This window comes from Pteropus vampyrus, unplaced genomic scaffold (genome assembly GCF_000151845.1).
Source record: "Pteropus vampyrus isolate Shadow unplaced genomic scaffold, Pvam_2.0 Scaffold4, whole genome shotgun sequence".
NCBI classification, from domain to species: Eukaryota; Metazoa; Chordata; class Mammalia; order Chiroptera; family Pteropodidae; genus Pteropus; species Pteropus vampyrus.
The window spans coordinates 9642510-9648001 of NW_011888785.1; the positions used below are offsets into that span (position 1 = coordinate 9642510).

The 5492-nt window shown below is 30.4% G+C and overlaps 1 pseudogene; it reads left to right on the top strand.

Moving 5' to 3' along the window:
- Positions 1–2955: 2955 nt before the first annotated feature.
- On the top strand, positions 2956–3074 carry LOC111743071 (annotated as a pseudogene).
- Positions 3075–5492: the final 2418 nt, after the last annotated feature.

Here is a 5492-nt window from a genome sequence, read left to right on the forward strand (position 1 = left end):
TTCCTTTCCCTAGCCTGAACGCTAAAAAGCTCATTTGCAACCTATTTCAGCTTTCTTGATTGTCTTGAAAATAATAGCAGGTCAAACAGGTAAGCAACAGGACCCAATAGACACTAACAGTTGCAGAAAACCTGCTCCAAAAATAAAAATAAAAATCTGGTATTAATAACAAAAATTTAATGTATTCCCCGTGACTTTCCAGGATGACTATATGTCTCTTTCTCTTAAAGATAATACATTATATTTAGACAAGTCTAATATTTTCATAAAAACTTTTCACATTCCTCCAAAACTAAAGGCAGCTATAAACATGATATGAAAATGTCTACAGTTTGCAAGATGACAATCTAGTTAATCCTAATGTACTCCCATTCCAAAACATCTAGATGCAATATAGCAAAAGCCTAGATGCAATATAGCAAACATTATTTAAATGTACAGCAGATTCAAGAAACTGAGAGAAATCCCAGAGGTTAAATATAGATAAGAAACTGAAAATAAGAATGGTAAGAGCTGTTATAGCTCTGAGTCTGCAAAGCCATTTGCAGGTACCAAACATAGTGGCTTGGATTTTAGTACTCCCGTAGATACAAAAATCACAGGAAAGAGCAAGGAGTAAAACTGGAATAAATGCCACAATATAGATCAAAAAATTTTCAAGAAAAATATCTTCAAAGATAGGTTGGGTTAGAGAAAATAAAACTATACATAGAGATGGTAAAATTTTCTGTCTCACCTTGACTCTGGTGCATGTGTATGTGGGTGGGGGTGGGAGTGGTATCACACCTGACAACTTGTAAACCAAAGGACTATAACTCATTCACTTTGAAGTACAAATTTACACTATTCACATAATTATATACCCTATGAATCAGCAAGAAAATGACCTAATATAATCATGCTAGCAAATAAGTCTCCCATATTACATAGAATAGCTATAACTAATGTTTCCTAATGGAAGAGACTCTCAAAACTCATTTTACAGGGTTCCTCTAGATAACTCCGAGTGAACAGGACTTCGTAGTCAAAACTCTTAAACCACAAAAAGAAATGACTCACTTTCAATAAGAGATAGCTGGCCCCCAAAAAGCAAAACTCTCAAAAAATAATAGAACTAGTACGAATAGAGTTTAAATATGAATATTTAAAATGTTTAAAAATATAAAAACAAACCAAAACATAAAACAAAAAAATTTTAAAACTCCTAGCATATTTGAAAGAGATCCAATTGAACTTTGAGTAATAAAAATTTGGTCACTATAGTTAGATCAGTAACTATAGATATAGATACAGATATAAATATACATGTTTTACATTATAATCATATAGATAAATATAAGAGTTAAGTAGTATATATTAACATCACATTACAATAAATTTTACAATAACATTAAATACTAACAAGCACTAAAATTAGCTGGGGCTAAATATAAAAAAATAAACAAAATATTTTTGGAGAAGACTTATAAAACAATTGTTAAAAATACTGGAAAAAAATGAAGAAAAATGCCGGCCTTCTACATGAGAAGAATCAATTCATAACAGTATTAATTCTTACTAAATTAATAAAATATTCGATAAAATTTCTTTTTAGATTTAAACATAAAAGATGTTCTCCAAACATCTTGACGAATTCAAATGGAAAAGCTAAGAATAGCCAAGACAATTTTGAGGAAAATAGAATCAGTTAGATGATTATATTTTACCATATCTCAAAATTTATTTCACAGTATGAAACAAAATATTTCAGGTAGGCAGACACTGAGGGCAACAGACCTGCACTACAAGATGTGCTAAAAGAAGTTTAGGTTAAAGTGAAATGGTGCTAGATGAAAGCTTCTGCTGGAAGGAATAGAGAGAACTAAAAAGAGGAGATGAAAAACTATGTTTTATTGATTTATTTATTCATAATGATAAATATGTATTTATATCTACTACTATTATTTTTCTTTGAAAGATAATTAAAAATGGTTTGAAAGACAATTTATAATAGAAAAAATAATAATGATGTTACAATGTAATGGCTGATCCATCAGCCTGGGTTCATGGGTTATTATAAAAGAGAACTATAGACATGTAGTGTAAGTGAGAATAGACAATTTTTCTTTAAGGTTGTAAGGTAAAAATATTGCAAACTGAGTTTAATTAAGAACGTATGATATCTATTCAGGATTAGATTAATAGACTAATAGAAAACAGTAAAATGTCCAGAAACAACCAATTCTCTATGGAAAATTGAAATTCAAAACAAAACACAGTAGTACAGCAATCACTGGGGCAAATGTTGACTACAATTTGTGGTTTGGAGATAACTGTACATCCATGTAGGAAAAAAAGTATTAGAGCATATACCATATAAAACATCTTAAAAGAAGTAAAATCTTAAATATAAAAATTAAAGTATTAAAATATTCAGAAAAAATAGGGTAGAATTCATTTATAACTTTGTTGTAAGTTTCTTAAACATGACACAAAAAAATCTTAAAAGGAAATGTTAAATTTGGCTTCAATATAATTAAAATTTTCTGATTTAAAAATAGTACTACAAGATGTGGTGCATATATACCATGAATATTACTCAGCCATAAGAAAAGATGAAGTACTGTCATTTGCATCATGGATGAATCTTGAGATTATCATGCTAAGCAAAATAAGTCAGACAAAAAAAGTTGAGAACCATATGATTTCACTCATATGTGGGATACAAAACTGAAAGTAACATACAAACGAGACACATAGACACAGACAGCAGTTTAATAGTCACCAGAGGGAAAGGGGAGAAAAGAGGGGTATGGATAAGGTAAAGGAGGTCAGATAATGGTGATGGAAGGACATTTAGCTTTGGGTGGTAAAGATACAATGCAGTATACATATGATATATTATTGAATTATACACTTGAAAGCTATATAATTTTATTAACTATTGTCATCCTAATAAATGTAATAAAAAAAATAGTCTACAGCCATGCCACCCTGAACAAGTCTTATCCCGTCTGACCTCGGAAGCAAAGCAGGGTCTAGCCTGGTTAGTACTTGGATGGGAGACCACCTAGGAAGACCAGGTGCTGTAGGCGTAAAAAATTTAAAAAAAAATAATAAGGGATTGTAAACTGACAAGGTCCTTGCAATCTGTGAGGTCAACCAAGGGTTGCATTGACTAAAAATAATAATAATAATTAATTTAAAAATAATAAATAAAACTAATTTTTCTAAAGAAAAAAATTAAAAAATAAATAGTACTACACAGCAAAAATATACCTATAGACTGGAAGACTATATTTCTATTGTGTATAACTAAAGAGTCATATCCATAATAGATAAATGATTCTAACTAACCAATAAGAGAAAAACAATCAAATAGAACAATGAGCAAAATTAAACTATTCACAGAACTTAAATAGAAAGAACACATTTTAAGTGTCTACAAACTTGCCTAGTTGTCAGGGAAATGTAAATTAAACAATCACGAGATACCATTTAATAACTATCAAATAGGCAAAATTTTAAAGTCTGATGGTATCAAGGTTTGGAAAGCCTAGAGAGCAACAGTAAATCTCAACAATGCTGAAGAAAGCATTGCTATTTTGGTGCAAGCACTTTGGAGAGCAATTTGAAAATAGCTAGTAAAAATGAATATGTACATTCCTTACTCCCCAGGAATCCTACTTCTCAGTAAGTACCCTATATTCGTGGTCCTAAACGCATCCTTGCCGATATGCACAATAAGTCACAATAGAAGCACATTCATTGTAGCATCATCTGTAAGAGAGGAATGTAGAAACTGTGACATTTTCATGAAATAGATAAATTATTTGTGGTATAGTCATATGATATAAATAAATGTAAATAAAGTAGAGGTATCAGCATAAATTTAATAAATACAATGTTCATTTAAATATTAAATATTAGAAAATAATTTTATATAAATGTGTGTCATTTCTATAAAATTAAACTCATGCAGACAATCCTATCTATTGTTTATTATAGAGACATTTTTATACTTTAAATACATATGCAAGCGTGAATATGATAATCACCAAAATAATGATAGTTGCTATATGTAGAAAGGATAAAGTGGGAATATGAGAAAATATTCTGTATTACTTTCTTAAAAAGTAATTAAAAAGAAGGAAAATATGTCAAGTTGTAAAGATTTAAAAACGTGGGTTGTAGGTACACAGGAATTCATTATACAATTTGCATATTATTTTTCTTTGTACTTCAATTTTTCATTGAAAATTTTTACACAAATAAAAGATGAAATTGATTCCACGACAGTAATGACAGATTGAGTAATTTGGACCTACCCTTTTGAATATCTTTGTAGGGGCATTGGAAAGCTAAAAAAACAAAGCGGGGTGGGTATCTTGCTGGCCAAAATCCAGGGGAGGACAGCACTCAGGGAGAGGAAGTGAGGAGTTTAGGTCTTCCCTGAAGATATTTACTGATATGAACAGGGTAGCTGAAATGTTGAACAAGAGTTTTATTAATCTTAAAAAAATTACGTGGCTATAATTCCAAATGTACATAAAAATTTCAAGAATAATGATAGTCAAATATACCTTTTACACCAATTCAGTTATTGTTAATGCGTTATACTGTATGCATATACACATTTATTTTAATTTTTCTGAAATATCTGCATGCAGGGCAATATATCATGGTCTTTATCTCTAAATACTTTTAGCATATCTTTTCTAAGAATATGGATATTCTCTTAGATAATGGCAGTGTACTTAACAATTTCAGTACATTTAACATCGATACAATACTTTAATCTATTTTATCAACTGACCTAATAATGTCATTTGTAACAGTTCCCCACTCCAATACAGTTTCCTATCTAAGGTCAGCTATTTTGATCAGTTGCCAGGTGTCCATAACCTCCTTAACCTGTGGAACATTTTCACAACTTTTTTTTTATTATGATATTAATGTTTTCTACTATACAGTAATTCCCCACCCTTTTTAAATAGAACTATCCTTATATATATTTTTTCCCCTTTCCTCGTTACATTCTCAGCCAAAACACAACATAAGCAACTTAGTGTCTTCTTACATCGGAAAGCGCACGATGTTCTCCCACTTAGGTGGCCTTGGTTGTGAAAGACCACAATGTTCTCCGATTCATGCAGCCTTCATGCAGCTCACTCAGTCAAAGTGATGTCTAATTTCTCCACTGTATAGTGATTATATTGCCTTGTGATGAATATGCAATTTAACATTTTTAAGACAGGACAAATATCCTATTACTTATCAAGTCTTTCTCCTAAACTTAACATGCATAAATGATTCCTGCCTGATTCGATCTTTACTGTGGTACTTGAAAAATTCTGATTTTTTAATTTCAGCACTCTAACCACATTTACCAAACAGCATTTCTCATTTTACTGTAAGCAACAGCCCAGATTATGCCTTGTTAATTAATTAGTTAATTAATTAATGGCTATTTGTATTTATTTATTGTTGATATAGACTAATGAATTTTTACA